The sequence below is a fragment of the Felis catus genome, chromosome F1 (assembly GCF_018350175.1).
Source record: "Felis catus isolate Fca126 chromosome F1, F.catus_Fca126_mat1.0, whole genome shotgun sequence".
NCBI lineage: Eukaryota > Metazoa > Chordata > Mammalia > Carnivora > Felidae > Felis > Felis catus.
Genome location: NC_058384.1, coordinates 28,518,635 through 28,543,278, shown reverse-complemented (window position 1 = coordinate 28,543,278; position 24,644 = coordinate 28,518,635). Strand labels below are relative to the sequence as shown.

At 38.3% G+C, this 24,644-nt stretch overlaps 1 protein-coding gene across 1 annotated transcript in view; it reads left to right on the top strand.

The window, feature by feature from the left end:
• Positions 1–24,644, top strand: part of KCNK2 (potassium two pore domain channel subfamily K member 2) — a 195,653-nt gene that overhangs the window by 22,521 nt on the left and 148,488 nt on the right. The window lies entirely within an intron of this gene.

Sequence of the window (24,644 nt, the reverse complement as noted above, 5' to 3'; positions counted from 1 at the left end):
ACTTCCATTGTACATTTGACAAAGCAGATGGTTAGAGAGGTTACATAGCTTGCCCAATCCTAGTTCAAGAACAAGATCAGAATCTGAGCCTAGACCTGTTTCGCTTTAAAGACATCATTCTTTACGATTATACGAGATGTGATATGTGACTATGTGATATTGGGAAAGGTGGCTAACCCTTCAGAGTCTCTATTTCCACAACTGCATGACTAATGGGGATCCCGGGACTTAACATAAATAGAAAGACTGACGCACTTAGCGGAAGTCTCTGCTTACGAAGCGAGGAAGTCACTGTCACCTGGCGTGAAGTGGAATGATGTAGCAGGAGCCTGTTTGGGACTTTAGATACAGTGTGGCTACCTGCTAGCCGTGAGGTCTTAGGCAAACCAGTTTGTTCACGTTTAATTGGGGTTCAGCCAGCTATCGGTTTTCAGTGCCTGCCGGCACTACACCAGGTGAGAATAATATCCACCAGACACGTCAGCCTCTAACGGCTGTTGAAGGATCAAATAAAACATTTGACACGAAACTGCTGATTGCACAGCATCTGTCTCTGCAGACAAGAAGGGACTGTGCTCCGCGTGGACCGCTCAGAAATCCCTCCCTGACTCAAAGCCAGCCAAGCAAAACAGGCCTGTGCAAGGCTGGGAGCTTTGACCTAGGGCTTGCCTTCCTTTTGAATGTTTATATTGTATGTTTCACTCCCCCCTCCTCACCTACCATCTTATTTCTAGCTGGACTAAGAAAAACCATTAGAAGTTCAGCATCAGTGGCCAATGTTTCAGGAACCAAACGCTCGGTGAGAAGATTATGCTTCACTCCATTTTTCTGTTTTGTTGTATTTGGGGAGCTTAAGTAAGTAGCTCAGTCACTTCTTAGGGATTTACTTTGATTGAGTAATTTTTCTCATGAAACCTCATTTTTCTTATCTGTAAACTGAGGATAAAAGCCACTAATAAAAGCCACTTCCAAAAGTTAAATATGATAGCAGACTTGAATATGATAGTCCATATAAAGTGCTTACTGGATTCTATTATGTGCTAACTGGGAGTTGGCTGGTGAGAAGAACTCAGAGAATACAAAATGAGGTGAAACTCAGATATAAATTTCATTTCTTGCGAGCAACTCTGATTCCAAAGTGATGGGGAAGGACAACTTTTTTTTCCCCCCCTAAAATGGAATTTGGGAGTTTTCTGTGGTACCTCCACCATTAATATAGACACTCGAGAAAATCATATACAGTCAAACTTTAATATTATTACTTTGCTGAAATGTTGGGTTTTAAACTCAGTTATTTGTTTTCAAAACTGTGTGCTGATTAGTTTAGATATGCCTGGGGAGAGGCAGAGAATTAAAACATCATTCCCGCCACTGCTGATTTTCAGATGAATCAAGGAGTTTACAACTCTATTCTGAGATACGTAATTTAATCAGGAAGGGGCACAGCCTGTTAAACATAGTTTTGTCTGGAGTATCAGGTTTGGGACTTTTCAGAAGCATACTGATAAAATGGTCTTTTTTCCCCATAGGATTTCACAGTTTCCCAAACAGTATTTATGAATAAAGTCATAGAGAGGACATAAGGACAAGGGAAGGAACAATGACTGAAGAAATCATTTCATTGCATTTGTGGGCATGTTTTATTGCAGATGCTGGTTTAGGAAACAAAGGACAAGAAAAGAAGCTTGGGAAAGCTCCTAGAAAAGCTAGAGGTTTCTTTTGTAAGATGGGTCAGTGATGGAGACAAAAGGGCTGGTGGTCTGTGGACGTGAAGAAGAGCACATTCTTGTTCAAAATACAGTAAAACCTCGGTTTGTGAGCATCATTCGTTCTGCAAACAAGCTTGTAATCCAAAGCACTTGTCCATCAAAGTGAATTTCAAGAACCATTGGCTGGATTGTGATCATGTGACATTCGGCATCATGCCCTACTCGTATTGCAAGACATCGTCCGTTTATCAAGTCAAAATTTATTGGAAATGTTTGCTCGTCTTGCAGAACACTCACGGAACGAGTTACTCACAATCCATGTTTTATTGTATAACCTTGAGAAACGGCATCAGCAGAACTAGAATGGATGGACCAAGAGAGTCCTGAGCTGATTTGCCCAAGAATAATAGCAGAACGTTAGAAAGTATAAACGCATTGCCTTTACATTCCATTGAAACTTTTTTGTCAGTGGCCCTGTTGCTCAACAGTGACCCAAGATGCTAAACTTGGAGTCATCTTTTATTTCTCCTTCTCTTTTGTCAGATTCTGGCTCTTATTTTACAAACCCTCTTGGGTTGACTTTATTCTGTCATGAATTCATGAATGGTCTTGCCATTTCAAAACTCTATGAACTCACCTCCAGAAAATTTCCCCCAAGACAAATGCCCTTTTTCACCTCATTTACTTTTTCTAAATTCACAGTGGCTCCCACTTAACCAACGGACAAAATCCAAACTTATCTTTCCATTCTAGGCTTTCTCCCTGAATCTAATCTTATCTCTAACTATACAATAAATGTTTACTAAGCATCCAGTATGTATTTCATACTCTGCTAGGTACCCATGATCTTAGGTAAATGAGTGCATGCCTTCAGGGGGCTAACACAATCAGTACTTGAATGTATCCTAAAAACACATGTCACTTCACACCCACTAAGGTGACTATTATAAAGAAACAAATAAGCAAAAAGAATATAACAAGGGTCTGGGAAGATGTGGAAAAATTGGTATCCTTGTGTGCTATTGGTAGGAATGTAAATGTTGCAGCTGCTATGAAAAATAGCATGTCAGTTCCTGAAAAAAGTTGCACATGGAATTACCACATGATTCAGCAATTCCACTTCTGGGTATGTACCCCAAAGAATTGAAAGCAGGGACTCGAACTTGTACACACCACATTCATAATGGCACTATCCGCATTGGATATCCAGCGGATATCCAGCCAAATGGAGGGCAACACGAATTTGCATTAACGAATGATGGTAAACAAAATGGGGCATGTACATACAATGGAACCTTGAAAAGGAAAGAAAATGTTGACACATGCTACAACATGGATGAACCCTGAAAGCATTATACTAAGTGAAATAACCAACCACAAAGGGGCAAGCACTCTGATTCTAGTAATATGAGGTACCAAAAGTAGTCAAATTCACAGAGACATAAGGTGGAAGTGTGGTTTCCAGGGCAGGAGAAGAGAATGGAGAGTGAGTGTTTAATGGGTACAGACTTTCATTCTGGGGAGATGAAAAGGTTCTGGAGATGGATGGCGGTTTAGTTGTATAACAATGTGTATATACTTAGTGCCACAGAACTGCGTGCTTAAAAATGGTTAAAATGGCAAATGTTAGGTTATATATATTTTACCGCAATAAAAAAGAAAGTAAAATAAATAATTGGGTAGTAAACAGCAAGTTAGCTAGTCCCCCAAAGTGGAGTTAACAAGGTAGATGACAAATTCAAGAAACCTATAGGTGATGTCAAAAAAAATATCAACATGACAATAAAGATAAAGAAAAGTTAGATGTACAGGATTCCCAAAATATGTAGAGGATAGGAGGATAAGACAAAGATAATAAATAAGGAATAAAAATGTTTGTTGAGTTGAAGAACATATGTTTGCAAATTGTGCAGGCTCTCTGATAACAATAAATCAATGAATACAGAAAAATACAGTTTCAGTACTGTTTTCCCCAAAATGCATTTAGGAAAATATAGTCTGAGTGGGAGAAAGGTTGACTACATATTAATAGGGTTTGGAATTAGCATAAACATTATCCTTCTCTTAGTGATTTGTAAACCTCATGAGCTCTGGGAACTCCTATAGTGAAGAAACTGTCGATTTTTATAAAACCCAGCATTTCTCAGGTTTATTTGAACAAAACACCTGTTAATATCCTAAAACACACTTTAGAAAGGATGGTATAATTGAAAGTGGATGGGATTTTGTACTTGGGAGAACTGGCTTGAATGCCAGTTTCCTGATTCTCAATTTTCTCAGTTTTAAAGTGAGCATAATAAGGGACGCCTGGGTGGCTCAGTCAGTTAAGTGACCAACTCTTGGTTTCGGCTCAGATCATGAACTCATGGTTCGTGGGTTCGAGCCCCATGTCGGGCTCTGTGCTGGCAATGCAGAACCCACTTGGGATTCTCTCTCTCTCTCTCTCTCTCTCTCTCCCTCTCTTTCTGCCTTTCCCCCACTTGTGCTGTCTCTGTCACTCTCAAAATAAATAAATAAACTTAAAAAAAAGTGACGTTATAATATCTATTTCATTAGGTTGAATACTGAAAGTTATGGTTTGCTTGGCAAAGTAACCTATTGGTCAACTTACTTAATTGATAATCATTTACCACCATCATACCCATACAGTAGCATCCTGAAAAAGGATGACAAAAGGACCAATTTTGATGGGGAGATACTACAATTGGGCCATAAATGGGGATCCTGATTGGCCACAGTGGTGTCCTATAAACAGATACCTGGCTGGGAGTTAGTGTGTGTGTGTGTGTGTGTGTGTGTGTGTGTGTGTGTGTGTGTGTGTTTTGTTAGTGAATTGGCAAGAACTTCTTAAAAGATGAAGCATTAAAGATAAATTTGATATTAGCTAAACTATGAGGTAGTAACTTCTCCTACCAATAAAATAAACCTCAGTGGCCTCATATGAAACCCAATACTGGCTGGGTAGAGTAATTTGTCTATGACTTTGTACCATTAATTATGTCCCTGTATAAGCTGCTGGAGGGATATAATCTCTTTTCTGAATGTGACAATTTTCCTTTGCCAACTAAAATTCAAAGAGAACTGTAATCTTGCTTGTTGCTGTTCATCAAAGGATGACCTTGTGAGTAATACTTGAGATAAAAATGTTTAAGGATTATGCACATCTTGGGTTTTTTTCCTAAATCGCATATGAAATAACTCAAAATATGCATATAACCTTGGCTTAATTTGATAGATAGCATCTGAAAATCTGTCCTTGAATTATTATCTGAAAGTCCTATTCTTCCATCTATGTATAGCTTGGCCTTGAATAATTTTTTAAAATAAAAAATGCCCTTGAGTAGTTATCCAAGGTGGTCCATGCGTTCCCAATAGATTTTCCTGGGCACTCACTTACAAATAAATATAAAATTGTCCATTCTGTTTTTCTTCACTTTGCCATGCTAACAAATGTATGACTTCTGTAAGAGTGTTGATGTGTGTTCTATGAATATGTCCCTTGTTGCTAATATTGGTACAGTCAATTTGTAGTAATTGCCCTGTTGAGGGACTCACTATTGGCAAAACACACACATCCATTATGTTGTAAAAACAGCCAGAATGGAACAAGTGGAATTCTACGGCTTTCTGTGTGATTGATTACACATATTAATAGTTCAGATAATCATGGAAAATCTAGTATAGCAAGAATTAGTTACAATACAGGAGTGATTCACAAAGAGTTAGATCTTAAGCTATACTCAGACTGTAAATTCTAGGTCATAGCCAGGAAAAAGAGCCTAATGGAATTGTCCCCTGGGGTGAATAGAAATCTCTGTTAACAAATGGTTTTGATTTGGAAAATATTGTTTGAGAAATACAACAGCTATACATTTTATAGAGATGTCCCTTGGCATTATACACACACACACACACACACACACACACACACACACACACATATACGTACACACATACACACGTATACACACAATTTTACATGTATGTATGTATGTATATATATGTATCTAAGAAAAATCTTTAAGGGATTAAATATATACATATTCATGCATTTTAATTTCCAGTGCTACATCAATTTAATAGTTTACAGGTGAACTATATCTGAATAAGGTCAAATTTTATCTTCTTATACAAGAAGATGGAATTTTGGGAGACTGCATTTTCTGATACAGAATACTAATTTCCAACTTTGAAAGATCATAGGCAATATATAGCATAGTTAGAAGAAAGCTGACCTTCGAATAAACAGATATAGGTTTTGTTGAATTATTACCATTTTCATAGGCTCAGGTCAGTTTTCTCAGGTTTTTAAAACCTATACTCAATTACATAAACAAAATTTTATCTCCTTTTCTATTATATGAAATTTAAGATTATATAAATAACATGTCTTAAAAATTAAGGTCATGGTAAAATAAATTTTATATCAAAAAATATATATTTTTTGACTTTCCTATGTGATATAAATTAGAGCCTTGACCTTACTTCCTCATCACAAGCTTTTCTATACCAGGAAGTATGAAATTTGAGCAGGGCATAGGTCAATTTCAGTGTTTTGTGGCAAAAGAGAAACTGATATCTATCTTTATAGTGGTTTTTCTAGCAATTGTCTAAGATGATCAAGTCAAACTTGATTTCAAAATTTTTTAGATAGAGCCTAGAAAAGATTGGAAATGATTAAGAATATGGCTCCTTATAAAATTTGAACTAAGAAATTTCAGCATCATGACAGGAAAATATTGCCTGGGTTTGATTCACAGCAAATTAAATATAATTTAATGTTTTCCTTGAAAAGTTTTTTTTCACAGAATATGGGAAGATATATTAATACCAATTCCTATAGTAATCGTGGGTTTGCACTATGGTAATAAAAATAATACTTTATTGAACACTTCATGGGGCCATTATGCTAAGCATTTTGGATTAAGTTTGAAAGACAGAGAACATTGGCTTCTTTGGATTTTCTGACCTCGTTCTCAAAACAACTGAATGAAGTAGTTAGGGTGATTATCTTTATTTTAGAAATGAGGTTTAGCAAAGTATAGGAACCAAGAATTTGAGAGATAAAGTAACTTGCCCAAACTCACACATCTAGCAAATGACAAAACCCTGATTTCAACCTAGGGCTCTTTGATTCCTGAGTCCTTGATCTTAATCATAACTTCACAATAGACACAATCAATTCTATTAAGCGATGATATGGTGTCTGTGCTCTCTATTTATGCATTAAAACTTTCAAATATATCCAGAAAATTTGCCAAGCTTTTCAAAAATTATTTTTTTACAGTTTGGCTTACTTAAAACTTTCTTCCTTGCTTCAACAGTGCAGAAACTACAGCTTTTGTGTCACAGATCTGATCAAGCCTTTAACAATCGCTCTACAGAGTTAAATATCTCAATACAGATATATTTTTTATCTCTATTGACAAGAATTTTGTGAACAGTGGTCAGATCTGTATCAAGGAAGGCAAATAAGTGGATGTTTCAGACACTGGTTTAGAGGCCAGTGTTTGGAAATGAAAATGCAGAGGATTCTCCACAATATGAAGTTTTCTTCATTCAATTTTACCAAGAATGTTGATCACAAACCTAGAATTTTTGGCGTGATGTCAGTGAACATTCCAGTGATATATTTTCCAACTCAACTTATTCATTTGAAAAATTTTTGACAAACCTTCAAATATACTGCTATGCTTTTATAGTTAACCTCCCCAGGTTGTGACAGTATTACTTACTCTTCACCCCCAATGTTTATAGCAGCACTATCAACAATAACCAAATTATAGAAAGAGCCTGAGTGTTCATCGACTGATAAATAGATAAAGAAGATGTTTTATATATACATACATATATATACATACACATATGTACATACATATATATATACACATATATATACATATATACATACATATATACATACATTGTATATATGTATGTATATATACAGTGGAGTATTAAAGAATGAAATCTTGCCATTTGCAATAACATGGATGGAAGTATAGCATATTATGCTAAGTGAAATAAGTCAGAGAAAGACAAATATTATATGATTTCAATCATATGTGGAACTGAAGAAACAAAACAGATGAACATAGGGAAAGGGAAGGAAAAATAAGATAAAAACAGAGAGGGAGGCAAGCCATAAGAGACTTAAAATTTTTTTCACTTAAAAAAATTTGTTTAATGTTTATTTTTTGAGAGAGAGAGAGAGAGAGAGAGATCAAACAGGGGAGGGGCAGAGAGAGAGACACACACACAGAATCCAAAGTAAGCTCCAGGCTCTGAGCTGTCAACACAGAGCGCAACACAGGGCTTGAACCCACCAACCATGAGAGTACGACCTGAGCCAAAGTTGGATGCTTCACTGACTGAGCCACCCAGGTGCCCCTTTTTCATTTTTATTTATTTATTTTTGAGAGAGAGTGAGCACACACAATGAGCAGGGGAGGGGCAGAGAGAGAGAGGGAAAGAGAGAATCCCAAGCAGGCTCCGAGTTGTTAGTGTGGAGCCCGACACAGGGCTCAAACTCACAAGTCACGAGATCGTGACCTGAGTCAAAACCAAGAGTCAGATGATTAACCAACTGAGCCACACCAACTGAGTCTCCACAAGAGACTCTTAAATACAGAGAACAAACTGAGGGTTGCTGGAGGGGAGGTGGGTGGGGGGATGGGCTAAATGGGGGATGGGCATTAAGGAGGGCACTGGCTGGGATGAGCACTGGGTGTCATATGTAAGTGATGAATCACTAAATTCTACTCCTGAAACCATTACTACACTGTATTTTAACTAAGTTGAATTAAAAAAATAGATAAATAAAAAGAAAATACTACTTACTCATCCATACCAAGAATGAGCACATAGCTGAGCACAATTATCCTTCAACAGACACACCACTACTAGTAACAAAAAGGGGTGATTGGGATTTTTTTTTGTAAATCGTGAATTTGGTATCAACTCTATGTCATCAGGTTAGCACTTAACCTAGAATTGAAGGAGGAATATTCTGAAAAGTCTCTTGTGTTTCCTTTCCAAGTAAAGTGTGGGTAGCATTCACACTACAGCCTTCATGAGAATCTCCAGGAATAAGAGGTTTTGTTATTGTTTGACACGCTTAGTGATTCAAAGGGAAGTTTCTCATTAAATTTCTATAGCCTTTGTGATCTCCTGAATAGATTCCTAACACTGACTGATCTTAGGTGCTGCAGAGAATCATGCTTTGCAGTAACACAAACCAGTAACAACACATTGAACAAAAAGTCCCTCTTCTTCGTTTTTAAAAAGGCTTGCATGAGTTTGGATTCAAATTTTATTCACTCAAAGGGGCCACTAGTGGTTTAGACAGATTACCTGGAGTAAATTGTATTCCCTTCTTTGCTAGGACTGTGACTTGCCACCGAGTACTCAACCAAGGGGTTAGGGGAGACTGAAATGGTCCATGAAACCCCATGCCTTGGTCAAGCTGTGTCAGCCTGGAAGAATTCCTCTAAGCCCGGAGATGCATCCAAGTTTTGTGTGTGTCAATACCTTTCATTGCTGGGTAGTATTCTCATACATGAGGTGTCACAGTTTACTTAACCACGCACCCATTGAAAGCAACTGGGTGGTTTCCCTGATTGGCTATTATGGGTAGGATTGCTATGAACGTTATGTATAGATTTTTGTGTGCACATAGTTACTATTTCTCTGCTGCTGAAGATCATAATTGCTGAGTCATGTGATAATCGTGTTTGGTTTCATAAGAAACTGCCAGACTGTTTTCCAAAGCAAGTGTAACATTTTACGTTCCCATCAGCAGTATATGAATGATCCAGTTTCTCTGCTCTCCTGCCAGCATTTGATGTTGTCACCAAGTTTTATTTTAGCTCCTCTGATAGGTATATAGTGATATCTCATTGTATTACTATGTTTTAAATTTGCCTTTTCCTAGTGGATAACAAGGTTAATCATATTTTCATGTACTTATTTGCCATCTGTACATCTTCTTCAGAGAAATGTCTCTTCATGTATTTTGACTGTTTTCAAATTGGATTTTTTTAAGTGTGATTTTGAAAACTTTATATAGCTAGATAACAGCCCATTGTTGGATATGTGGTTTACAAATATTTTCTCCCATTGTGTAACTTGTCTTTTCATCCCTTAATAGGTTCTTTCAGGGGCAGTTGAGTGGTTCAGTTGGTTGAGCATCTGACTCTTGATTTCAGCTCAGGTCATGATCTCATTGTTCATGAGATCAAGCCCCACGTTGGGCTCTGTGCTGGCATAGAGCCTGCTAGGGATCATCTGTCTTCCTCTCTCTGTGCCCCTCCCCCACTCATGCTGTCTCTATCTCTCTCAAAAATAAATAAATAAACTTAATTTCTTTTTTAAAAATAGGCTTTTTAACAGAACAAACATTTTTTTATTTTTATGGAGTCTGAGTTACTAATATTTCCATTTAGGGACTGTGCTTTGTGATGCCAAGTCTAAGAACTGTTTGCATGACCCAAAAGCCCCAAGATTTTCTCTTTTTTTTTCTAAAAATTGTACAGTTTTATATTTTACATGAAAATCCATGTTTAATTGTGAGTTAATTTTTTAATAAAGTGTGAGGTTTGGATTTAAGTTCTTTTTTCCCCCTTGGAAGTCCAATTGGTCTAGTGCCATTTGATGGAAAAACTGTATTTCTTCCATTAAATTGCTTTTAGACCTTTGTACAAAATCAGCTGGGCATATTTATGTGAGTGTATTTCTTGATTCTCTATTCTATTCAATGGATCTATTCTGTTTTTGTTACTACAACTTCACAGTAGGACTTAAGATCAAAGTGATTCCTTCTACTTTATTCCTATATGTCAAGATTGTTTTTGCTATACCCAAGCCTGTACCTCTCCACATAAATTTTAGAATAACCTTGTTTATGTCTATAAAACCCTTGCGGAGCTCTTGATAGAAATTTTAATTAAGCCTATAGCTCAATCTGGGGAGAATTGACAGCTTTACTGCACTGAGTTTTCCAATTCACGAAGTCTTCAACTTCCAGCTGTTGACTTTTCTTTGATTCCTTTCACCAGCATTTTGTAATTTTCCGCATACAGACCCTGTACATGTATGTGAAGTGTAAATCTAAGCTTTCGTTATCTTTGGAGTAAGCACAAATGGTACTACATTTTAATTTCAGTTTCTACATATGAGCATTTAGAAATGTGGCTGAGTTTTGTGTGTTGGGATGACTTTTTAAAAGTTGTTCATAGTTCAAAGATCTCTTGTAGTATTATAACTTTTCATTAGTTAATTCATTCAACAGGTATGAACCGGGAGCTTCAGTGTGCCAAGAGCTGTTCTAGGTGATGAGGATAGGATAATAAAAAAAAAAAAAAAATAGGTTAAGTTCTTGCACTATGGCATTTACATTTTAATTGGGGGATAGGAAGAGAGAAAGGACATGGAAAATACTATAATGTTCCAGATGATGATAAATGCTATTTGAAAAATTGCAGATTAAAGGTCTGGTGACTACGTAATTTACCTTCAAACTGGAACAGTTTTGAGAATAAAAGAGGGTAGTGACCTAAGGGTACACATTAAACAGAAGGCTTTATAAACTTGGATTCTCCTAGCAAAATATGGTCATTTTACTTAAAGTCTTACAGAGTGCTCTTTGAGGTCGGGGGTTACTATTGTTGATGCCCTCCAGGCAAAATCCACCACAAACACACCTGTAGTTGAACAAAGTTGGTTTTATTAACTCTTTGCAATGAGGAAGACCACACCATGGAGGACTGTGGAATGTCTCAATAAAAGGTTGCTAATCAAGAGGGGCTTCTTACTGTATTTGAGCATGTGTTAGGTGATTTCAGAGAAGTTTTAAGGAAATGTGATTTTGCTTTTGAATGAATACTGTCAGAAAGTCAAAGCAATTCTATGACTGCCTTAATAATCTTAATTTCATATGTAAGATAGAGGGAACAAAGTAGGGCTAAGGCTGAACAAATATAGAACAGCCGTTCATAATTAACAGGAATAAGGGGGGTGTTTGACAGCATTTATTCTCTGTCTCTCTCTCTCTCTTTTTCTGCTCACACATAATTACTGAGTAGTCTTGTTTATATCTTGATCTATGACATCACAGAGTAGCCTTGTCTAATGTTGGTGTTCTATAAAATTGTTCATAGTCAAAAGAAAATGCTTTTGCTAGAGTTAGGACAGCTCCAGGCTGAGGGTAAGCAAGATGGCTTTCTTTCTTACATATGGTAGTCAGAACCAGCCATTCTAACAAGAGAACACATGACCAAAAACCGGAAGGAGGTGACATAGTGAGTCCAGGGACATCTGGCCACAGCATTCAGGCTGGGGAAGCAGTGGGTGCAGACATTCTAAAATGGCACATCCTTGGCATGTTTGAGAACAGGAGGAAGGTCAGCGTGTGGCTCAAGTGTCAAGATGCAAGTGTTAGGAAATCATGTGGGGAGGACAGTAGCGGGTCCAGATCATGTGGGTGTCCTATAGGTAATTAGAAGGGCTTTTGCTTTCACTCTGGGTGAGATAGGAAACCTTTGGATTGCTTTGAATAAATTTAATAATGTAAATATCACAATTATTTTAAAATAAAGAGTATGTTCTCCTTCAGACAGAAAACATTTATTATTATTTATGGCATTCAGTTATGTATTCATTCAATAAATATTTATTAAGTGCCAATTCCATTCCAGGTGACTGTTCTAGGCCATGGGTGACATAACCATACATAAGATGGATAGGCTTTAGGGGCGCCTGGGTGGCGCAGTCAGTTAAGCGTCTGACTTCAGCCAGGTCACGATCTCGCCGTCCGTGAGTTCGAGCCCCGCGTCGGGCTCTGGGCTGATGGCTCGGAGCCTGGAGCCTGTTTCCGATTCTGTGTCTCCCTCTCTCTCTGCCCCTCCCCCGTTCATGCTCTGTCTCTCTCTGTCCCAAAAATAAATAAAAACGTTGAAAAAAAAATTAAAAAAAAAAAAAAAGATGGATAGGCTTTAGTGATGGAGCCTACGTTATGGTAGCTAAGACAAGCAAAAAATGAACAGTGGTATAATTTCAAATAGCGACGACAGAGGTAACTACAATGGAGATTAATTCAAGGTAATGGCATATAGTATTTGGGGAAGAGCAGGATTATCTTCCTAAGATGGTCTGAGAAGAACTTGCTAAAAAATGATATTGGAACAAACCCTTAAATATGACCAAAGAATCAGCATTCCAAGGAGAGTATGTGTAAATGTCCTGATGTGAGGAAACCTGGCAACGTTCGAAAAATGATATAAAGCCAGTGAAACCAGAGAACCGTGAATGAGAGGAGAGTGTTAGGAGATGATACGGAGAAGAGTTCCCAATATAATGAGAAGCCATTGGAAGGTTTTAAAAAGAGAAATGACACAATCCAACTGAGGTTTTACAAAGATCACACTGACTGTAGAGCAGAAAATGGACTGAAGGGGATGCACTGAATAGTCATTGCAGTGGCCCAAGTGAGTGCTAAGAGTTGGGACCTGGGCCAGATATGGATTTTGTGGGAGACATTTAGATTCAGGATAAATTTTGGAATTTCAGCTTTCACAGCTTACTATTAGATTTAGTGGTTTTTAATTGGGAATGTTTTTCATCCTTCAGAGGGATATTTGAAAATGTCTGGAAACTTCTTTTTTTTTTTTTAAGTGGGCTCCATGCCCAGCATTGAATTCATGACCCTGAAATCAAGACCTGAGCTGAGATCAAGAGTCAGAAGCTTAACTGACTGAGCCACCCAAGGTGCCCCAAGTCTGGGGACAGTTTTGGTTGCCATGACTGGGAATTGTTATTAGTATACAGACACCAGCAATACTGCTAATCATCCTTCAGCGAACAGGGCAGTCCCCCACAATAAAATGTCAATGGTGTCAAGGCTGAGATTCCCTGGATTCGATGTTGTAGGAGAGGAATCCATGATAATGGGTAGTGCCCTATATTTTGGGCATCAGCAATGAATAGTGTTCATTTTGTGATGAGAAGGAAGGAGGCAAGAACAATTTTCCATCATGACTATGACATAAGATTAAGTAGCATACTATAGATGAGGATAATTATAGGTGGTTCTCTAAGTTTTTGCCATGGTGCTAGATTTCTATTTCTTTTCTGTAAATGGTGGTTACGTTAAAGTCAGCTGCCTAGATGCAGGAGACAAGTAATAGGTTACTTGCTGCCCCAAAACCCAGAGGGACACAAGCTTCCCATGTCTCCACTTGCAAGATTTTTTGGTGTTTGTATGTCTGGGTTCAGTCATTTAATGATGAGCTTGAAGCTCTCATCTCTAAAACGGAAGTAAGATGAACAAATCAATGGAGAGACGTGGAAAACTAAATTCCTCTCAGGCAGGAGGATGCTACCTAGCTCCTGGAAATTCTCCTGGGATAGTAGCGACTGGTATCTTTCCTAAATATTTTGGGTGATGAATAGGGAGGCATCAGAAATCAATTGATTGACTGACAAATGTCTGAAGTCCTAGTATGTATGAGGACATGAGGTTAGACATTGGAAAATATGTTGCATGAGCATTGAATTCATAGATAAACAAAGAAGTAGGTGGGGAGAGATAAAATGGACAAGGCAAATTATAACAGCCTGTGGAAGATGTTAAATGTATGTTGCTGTTTTTCTTTTTAACAGGAAATTCACCTGAAAAAAGTTATGTTTCCAGGCTTGAACTCAAATCACAATTTTAACCAGGAAATTCTAGAAAATGGAAAATGGAAAAATAAATGAATACTTTCTCTTTTCTGCACTCTGTTTCTAGCTTAAAAAGGTAGAAAGAAAGACTTAGATGGATATTTGTGAACCAAGTACAGCCCTGGCTATTGTGTTTTGCTTTCATGTATTGTGACTTTTTTTTTTAATCAAAACTTTTCAAAGCCGTCTTAGTAAACCAAAATGGCCCCCCATCTTAAATAAATGATAGCATAAACACCACAAAAACATAGCTGTAATCTTTGAGCTGCAGCTATATTTTTTGAGCTTTGCTATTTCTGTTATTATTAATTCCATGATTAAAGAAATCTATGGTTGTTGAGATTTCCCTTTATTCGGAGTTGTCAATTCCTTGGTGGAAAGGAATTGGATAATAAGAGACTGAAAAGGAGTTCTGAGTCTTTCTCCTCCAAATCAGAAAGGTTCCTTTTAAACATTAGCTGTGACCACTGAAGCCCCCAGGCCAGTTTGAAAAACTTTTAAGAGGTTGAAAAGATACTTTATTTTCAGCACCATCCCTCCACCATGTAATCTAGACACACAATTCATTACATGAGTATAAATGGTACTGTATTCTGTTCAGTGTAACTTAGCTTCCTAGACATCTACCAAATGCATGTTTGAAGTGGTTGATTCTCCTATAGGTTGCATTGCCCACCCTCCAGTGTTGAGATTTGCTGAGAACAGGAAGGAACTATGAGTCAGTGTGCACGAGGGAAAGTCAGCAAGTCTGTGTCGAGGTCACTGGTGTTTCTTTCTATAAATAGCAAGTGATAAAGCAAACCACAAGAAATCTGTGGAGACAAGAAAACTATTACCTGACTAGGGATATTTTTTGACTTATGAAAGAGGGCTTTTGGCCTTATCCATGCAAATGAATCAAGGCTTGTTTAGAAAGACTATTCTCAATGCGTGTGTACTTTTTTTAAACAGTTTGTTTGTTTGTTTGTTTGTTTATTTATTTATTTATTTATTTATAGAGAGAATTCCAAGCAGGCTCCACACTGTCAGTACAGAGCTGGACGTGGGGCTCGATCCCAGGACCCCAGGATCATGACCCAATCTGAAATCAAAAGTCAGATGCTTAACTGACTGAGCCACTCCGGTGCCCTAGTGAATTTGTACTTTAACCCATTTATCAATATGTCTAGAATGTTCTTTCCACTAGGTTTGTTTTTACTTGTCTTTACCAAATACTATGCATGTTTATGAAACCATATTTTTGAATCACTAATTTGACCATTCAAAGGAAAGTTAGTACCAATCCTTATGAAAATCTTCTAAAAAATAGAAGAGGAGAAAACTCTTCCCAACTCATTTCATAAGGCCAAAATTACCCTGATACCAAAACCAGAAAAGGATACTACAAGAAAAGAAAATTATAAGCCAATATCTGTGATGAACATAGATGCAAAAATCCTCAACAAAATATTATCAACATTACATTAAAAGGATGATACACCATGGACTTCGAGCTGTATCACAAAGCTGTAATCATCATGACAATATGGTACTGGCACAAGAACAGACCCTCAGATCAATGGAACAGAATAGAGAACCCAAAAATGGACCCACAAACGTATGGCCAACTAATCTTTGACAAAGCAGGAAAGAATATCCAATGGAATAAAGACAGTCTTTTCAGCAAATGGTGCTGGGAAAACTGGACAGCGACATGCAGAAGAATGAACCTGGACCACTTTCTTACACCACACACAAACATGAACTCAAAATGGATGAAAGACCTCAATATAAGACAGGAAGCCATCAAAATCCTCAAGGAGAAAACAAGCAAAAACCTCTTTGACCTTGGCTGTGGCAACTTTTTATTCAACAAGTCTCTAGATGCGAGGGAAACAAAAGCAAAAATGAACTATTGGGACCTCATCAAAATGAAAAGCTTCTGCACAGCGAAGGAAACAATCAGCAAAACTAAAAGGCAACTGACAGAATGGGAGAAGATATTTGCAAATGACATATCAGATAAAGGGTTAGTATGCAAAACTTATAAAGAACTTATCAAATTCAACACCCCAAAACAAATACTCCAGTGAAGAAATGGGCAAAAGACATGAATAGACACTTCTCCAAAGAAGACATCCAGATGGCCAACTGACACATGAAAAAATGCTCAACATCACTCATCATCCAGGAAATACAAATCAAAACCACAATGAGATACCACCTCACACCTGTCAGGATGGCTAACATTAACAACTCAGAAAACAACATATGTTGGTGAGGATGCGGAGAAAGGATCTCTTTTGCACTGCTGGTGGGAATGCAAACTGGTGCAGCCACTCTGGAAAACAGTATGGAGGTTCCTCAAAAAATTGAAAATAGAAATACCCTACAACTCAGCAATTGCACTACTAGGTATTTATCCAATGGATACAGGTGTGCTGTTTCGGAAGGAAACATGCACCCCCATATTTATAGCAGGACTATCAACAAAAACCAAAGTATGGAAAGAGCCCAAATGTCCATCGATGGGTGAATGGATAAAGAAGTTGTGGTGTATATATATACAACAGAGTATTACTTGGCAATCAAAAAGAATGAAATCTTGCCATTTGCAACTACATGGATGGAACCAGAGGGTATCATGCTAAGTGAAATTGGTCAGTCAGAGAAAGACAAATATCATACGACTTCACTCATAGAGGACTTTGAGAGACAAAACAGATAACACAAGGGAAGGGAAGCAAAAATAATATAAAAACAGGGAGGGGAACAAAAACATAAGAGACTCTTAAATATGGAAAACAGAGGGTTGCTGGAGGGATTGTGGGAGGGGGGATGGGCTAAATAGGTAAGGGGCATTAAGGAATCTACTCTTGAAATCATTGTTGCACAGAGTTATGCTAACTAACTTGGATGTAAATTTAAAAAATAAGTTAATTTTTTTAAAAAGGACAATACACCATGGTCAAGTGGGATTTATTCTACTGATGCAAGAAAGGTTCAACATCCACAAATCAATCAACATGACGCACCACATTAAAAAAATGAAGGATAAAAATCATATGATCATCTCAATAAATGCAAAAAAACATTTGACAAAATTCCACATTCATTTATGATAAAACTCTCAACAAAGTGGGTATAGAAGGAACATACTTCAACATAATAGAAGTCATATAAGGCAAACCCACAGCTAATATCATAATCAATGGTGAGAAGCCAAAAAGCTTTTCCTGTAAGATGAGAAACAAGAAAAGGATTCTCACTGTTGCCAGTATTATCCAACATAATATTGGAAGTCCTAGCAGAACAAAGAGGCAAGAAAAAGAAATAAAAGGCATCCAAATCAGAAAGGAAGAAGTAAAGTTGTCGCAATTTGCTAATGACATGTAATGTATAGGAAACTCTAAAGACCACCAAAAAACTGTTAAAACTAATGAATGAATTCAGTAAAGTTGCAGGTTTCAAAATCAGTATATAGAAATCTCTTACACTTCTGTATACTAATAACAAACTAGTGTAAGGAGAATTTATGAAAACAGTCCCATTTACAATTATATCAGAAAGAATAAAATACCTAGGAATAAACTTAATCAAGTGAAAGACCTGTACATTAAAAACTATAAGACCTTGACGAAAGAAGTTGGAGAAGACACAAATAAATGAAAAGATACTCCGTGCTCATAGACTGGGAGAAGTACTATTGCTAAAATGTCCATACTACCCAAAGCAATCTACAGATTCAATGCAATCCCTATCAAAATTCCAAGGGCATTTTTCACAGAACTAGAACAATCCTAAAATTTGTATGGAACCACAACAGGCCCCAAACAGCCAAGCAAACTTGAGAAAGAAGAACAAAGTTGAAGGCACCATGCTCCCTGATTTCAATCTACATTATAAAAGTCGAATAACCAAAATTGTTTGATGTTGGCATAAACACAGACACATAGATCAATGGAACAGATAGAAAGCCCAGAAATAAACCCACCTACGTATGGTCCATTAATTCGCTACAGAGGAGCCAAGAACATACAATGGGGAAAGGGCAGTTGTTTGGTCTACGTTGAAACTCTGTTACTTAATGTACCTACCTCATGAATTACCTTCCAGCTAGATGTTCTGGACCACTTGCTACATCTTCTCTAACACCTGCCGCTTCACCTTTCACTTTGATGTCACGAGACAGCTTCCTTCCTTAAACCTCATGAACCAATTTCTGCAAACTTCAAACTTTTCTCCTACAGCTTCCTCACCGCTCAGCCTTCATAGAATTGAAGAGTTAGGGCCTTGCTCTGGATTGGGTTTTGGCTTAAGGGGATATTGTGGCTGGTTTGATCTCTTATCCAGACCATTCAACCTTTGCCCATATCGGCAATAGGGCTGGTTCACTTTCTTGTCATTTGTGTGTTCACCGGAGTAACGCTTTCGATTTCCTTCAAGAACTTCTCCTTTGCATTCACAATTGGACTGTTTGGTGCAAGAGGCCTTGCTTTCAGCCTCTCTGGGTGTTTGATGTGCCTTCCTCACTGAGTTTAATCATCTTCAGCGTTTAAAGTGAGAGACGTGTGACTTTTCCTCTCACTTGAACACGGAGAGGCCGTTGTACGGTTAGTAACAGGTCTAATTTCAATATTTCTGTGTCTCGGGAAAAAGGGAGATCTGAGGAGAGGGAGAGAGACAGACCAACAGCCAGTTGGTAGAATAGTTAGGACACACACAATCTTTATTGGCATCTCCAAAACAATCACAATAGTAACATCAAAGATCACTAATCACAGATCACCGTAACAAAATAATAATAATTAAAAGCTTGAAGTATTACAAGAATTACCAGGATGTGACACAGAGACATGAAGTGAGGCAAATGCTATTGGAAAAATGGTTCTGAAGACTCGCTCAATGCAGCATTCTCACAAACCTTCAATTTGTAAAACAACACAAGATCTGGGAAGCACAATAAAGCAAAGCACAATAAAATGAGGCATGCCTATGATTTGAAAAATGAACATATAATTAAAATTCCATGACGATTGCACTGGATAGTCATATTCCATGACTATCATAATATATCATTAAATCTAAAATACAACAGAACTCTGAAAGTTTGACCTTGAATAATTAGTCGCTATTACATTAAGAAATGTCAATGGCACTTAGTCTCTTAAAGTATATGACCATTTTTCCTGAGCAAACAGCTGAGCAACACTTGAGATTTACCAGTGTCTGGGTGTTTTTATACCACCTTCAGACAGTGTTTTATATTTCCCAGTCACTGTCTGCGATTAGAAATCCTTGCTACATGCTCAGAACGCCTTTCCATTTCAGAGAGTATAAGACACCGATCAGTTCCTCAAGCTATTAACAAAGAGTAACAAATGAATTTTGCACTGTTTATTGGTTTTCAACAAGACCCCATAAGGCATGCCCGAGCAGGTGCCTTTATAGTTACAGGTATATTCTCAGGAGTTTGGGGAGTTTGGCAGAAGAAAGGGACATTCTCCTCCAGTCACCATTTGAAGAACTTTGTATTATGAGGAAGTAAAATAGGCTCCCAGAATGCCCTTTGTTGTTTCCTGTCTTCTTTGGGGCTTCACTTTTCCCCACTTGAATAAAGACAGACAATCTTTCTAGTCTTACTTCCTTCCAAACTTCCTTCCCTTCCTCCATTCATTGCAGTTTAAGCCCTTTACCTTCTGATTGAATTTCTGTATCTTGAAGGAATGTTCATTGGGCCTATAGTAAGAACCCTTGTCACCTGCCATTGATCTGATATACCTGAGAAATGGCTACAACCAATTCACATGGAAATCTACATTCAATGATCATATGATGCACTGTCCTTGAAGGATTCCTGTCTGGTGGCAATTTCTCTTTTCTATGCCATAGTTGCAAATCTATACAGGTTGCAAATCCCAAAGCCCACATTAAAGCCTAAGGTCCTCAAAGATAAAGGACACCATGCTTAATTTATTAAAATGTGTCATTTATCGGAAGGAATGGCTTATAAAAATACTAAAAAACATGGACAGCTAGGAGCGTAAGGACATCTAGTATAGCTTATTTCATGGCAACGATATCTATTGCTAGTATTTATCAAAAGTGCTAACTAAAGATGAAGGTCTGACATAATGCCTCTCTGAAAGTTTGTTTAGAGAAAGAGAAACAGGTTAAGACAAGAATACTGTAATTACCTAAATGTCTTCAAGTACAGAACATTTATTTTAAAAGGCAGTATCCACACTATGTTTGTAAGACATCACGTGCCTTAAAAGCTCACTCAGGGTGCAGAGACAACAGAACGGGATCAAACTCCTGGAAATGTCTTTAACTACCCTGGAGACTCGTCAGTAGAATAGGAATAATATTAGCAATTATCGACAATGTTTGTTGTAAGAACAAATTGGAAATGGTTTCTCACTTGCCTAGCTTAGAGCGAATGATACATAAATTTATTATTTATATCACCCCTTTTTAGTATATGTGCTACCGAAGCAAGGACTGTATCACCCCTTTTTAGATTTATGTTCTGCTGCTCATTTCTAACCTGCCTTCAGCCATTCTCCAGCTACCTGCATTATGTAGTTGGATCACCCAATAGCCAGATGAAGACTTCTCGGGGCAGGAACAAACCAGAGATACAAATATTTCTTTGGAATGAAGTTGAACTTTGCATAGTTAAGCATAGAAATATTATAGAATAGTCGTGATTTTTTTTAATGTTTTGGTTCCTACTTTTTGACTCAGTGTTATTTTAATTTCGAATTATACATGGTGGATGATATGGGGAGAAGAAAAAATAATCTTTTAAGTGCTTATAATCCTAGTTGGGCATGTGACAAAGGTCCCACAAGTGCAGAGGGACTAGAGGGGAGACCGGGACAGAGAGTGGTCTCCATGAATGGCTCTAGGTGGGAGAGCCAAAGGTGGAGCCACACAGGTGACAATGAAAAAAGATGGCCCTTGCCTCAGCCAGTATTTATACATAAGAAGCAATGATTTTGTGGAGTAGAAGCTCCATCACCTGCTTGACAAGTCTTAGCTCTGCCACTGAAGTTCTTTCAGCTCTGATAGTCTAGGACTTGTATTTTCTATTTGTAAAAACACCAAATTTCAGATTTATAATAGGAGCAAAGGAGCAGGGCAATTGGACCGAAGCAGAGGAAGGAAAAAGGAGAGAAGGAAGAAAGGGAAACAGGCCAGGGAATGACCAAAGGAAGGGGAGAGAGGGAGAAACAGAGAGAAAGGACAGTGAGCTGAAGGAAGGAGAGAGAAGTCACAGAACAGAGCACAGGCTAAGGACACGAGTTCCAAAGTCAGACAAACCTGTTTTCACACTTGGCGCTGCTACTTCCTGGCCTGGTAACCATGGACAAGCTGCTTCATCTCACCAAGCCCAAGGGCACCTTTCAAGGGGCCTAATCATATCTCCCCCCTGGGAGGTTGCAAGAATTAATTCAGACCATAAATGTGTACATTTATTTATCTAATAATAAATAATGGTGGCCATCATGGTGATGATGATGGTGATGATGATGGGCGAAATTAACAAAGTTTAAGAAGAAAAACAAAGAGATGGAGAAGAAGCCTAGGGAATGGAAAAGTAGAATATGAGAAGTAAAAAGGGAAGAAATGAACATGAAAGAAATTGATGTGTTCAAATGCCAGAAGCGCCTAACCGAAGCTTTGTCCCTGACCCTTTGCAAGGAATACCATCTCTGCCTCTTACCCACAATCATGAGCCTCCACCAGATAAATACTTTTCATGTACTCATCCACTGGCCGGCAGAGGTACTTACTCACAGTTGTGGTATCTGCCCCCTTTCCCTTTTAGGAGGGACAGAATTGTACCTTATACTGTGCCTTTCAGTACCAAGCCTGAAACTTAATTGAAGACAGAATCCAGGACCACTGGTTGTTATGAATGGGAATGGATATATGCTCACGCTAACTCAATGTACCTGAAAAGAAAAAGCAAAGGAATCATTTTTGATTCCTCTTTCTTTCACTCATCCATAAGCCCTGTTAATTTTACCCCCAAAACATGCATTAAAATCTACTTTCTTTATAATACTACCTCATTAACTCAAGCCACCTTTGGCAATCACCAAGATTTCTATAATAACCTTTGCTTCTGCTTTTGCCTCCTTCAGTGTTTCTCCTAAGATAAAATCATTCTCCCCATTAAAACTACCCAAAGGCTTCCCCTTGCACTATGTATAAAATCCAAACCCTTTCTCCTTGTTTACAAAGCCCTACATAATCGCCCCTACCGATCTTCCCAATTTCATTCTACTTTTCTCCTTGCCATTTACCCTCAAGCCACACTGAAGATGTTTTCCTCTCTGATTCTTGAGCTGCCAAGTTTTGTTTGTTCCCCCCTAGGGCCTTTCGAATGATTATTTCTTTTCTTTCTTATCTTCATATGCCAGACTCCTTCTTGTCATTCTGATTTTAGCTTAAAACTCAGTCTCCAGGCAGCTCCAGATTGGCACTCTATGTAAAAGTTTCTCAATCTCCTGGGTCACATACCTTATTTTATTTCTTCACACAGGTACATTTTCACTTCTTTCTGGCGTGTGGGTGTGGGTGTATGTATGTATGTACATTTGTACGTCTCTGCGTCCCTGGAATTTCATGTGTAAGAGAGCAGAAGCCTTACCTGTCTTGTTCACAAATCTTTCCCCAGTCCCAAGAGTTGTGCCCAGTTTATAATAGGAATTCAATAAATGATCTGTTAAATTAATGATTCAACCTATGAATACAAATACCTTTTCCAGTATTTAAAATTCTTTGTAGGTAATCAGCATTCCATTCTAGCCATTAATTCAGAAGGCTTTCCCACCCTTCTCCTAGTTTGGTAATGAGGAAACTTTGCTGAGGCAGCAGTGACAAAAATGACATGAAAGCCTATTTGGAAAAAAAAAAATAATATGATTTTATTTTTAAACATTTTTCGATATACAAACAGCTGAAAGAATCTACCTGCCTTGTGCTGAAGTGGGGATAAGGATGTTACATTAAAGAAAAAAAATACCACTTCTGTTATGATTTTAAAACACAATCTCACAGTGTGCCAGTGGCTTTAAAAGACAGACACTGTTGAAAGAAAAAGGATTTTCTAAATATCTGTAGCTCTCATGTAACTGTTCAAAAGGCCAGGCCTGGCCAAACTAGATCACAGAATTTTGGGTATGGGCAATCTGTGCTAGACAAAAGGGGAAGTAAAAGAAAAGTCCATCCAATCTAGCCCTAGAGAAGAGAAAGAGAGAGAGAGAGAGATGTGGGGGGTAGAACGTCAGACATGCATCCGTTTCTCTCCCTCTGGTCTAAATCCCAGGGCTATGGAAGTGTATGTTACAGAAGCCTAGGGAACACACATGGCAAACATTCTCTGGTTTTACTCCCCTTTTGTAGGGAGATCATCACACAGGGGGGTGATGAAGCAACAGAAAGGTGGGCTTGGGGCCTCGAACACGATTGACAAGTCTGGTCAGCATGCCCTGGGACACTGCGGTCTAGACACATACAGGGTGCCTAGATTGCTCTATGCAGCCTGGTTTCTGAGTCCCTGTGGCATGCAGAGAAGGCCTGCCTTCCAGGAGAGCAGGCAGGCCTACCCGGAGGTCCCTAGACTTGGCTAAGTTTCAGAGGGTCTGCGGTGCTAGGCAGCAAGGTGGAGTGACAGGTGGATCCCGAGCCCCAGTGGAACAGAGGAAAAAATACCCTAGGTGTATTGACCAGAGAGGTTGAAAGAGTTGATACGAGTAGAACACTCTGGGAGAGACCAGCCCAGTGATACTTCAGGAGAACCAGCTAACCTACAATAAAGGAGTAGCATGACCTTGGTGGCCTCCTTTCTTCCAATGCCAAGAGACGATGTGAACATTTTCCTGTGCCCTAGGCACCAACACTAAAAGGAGCAAACAGGGGCACCTGGGTGGCTCAGTCGGTTGAACATCCAACTTTGGCTCAGGTCATGATCTTGCGCGTTCCTGAGTTCGAACCCCATATCGGGCTCTCTGCTGTCAGTACAGAGCCCACTTCAGATCCTCTGTCCCCCCTCTCTGCCCCTCCCCCACTTGCAGTCTCTCAAAAATAAATAAAACATTTTTTTAAAAAAGGAGAAAACAGAAGAGAAGAATCTGAAGGAAAGAGCAGATATTCTCAAAAGACCGGGTAACACCTAGATGCCTGGTATAAATTAATAGCTCAGGTGGACTTTTAAACTGACTT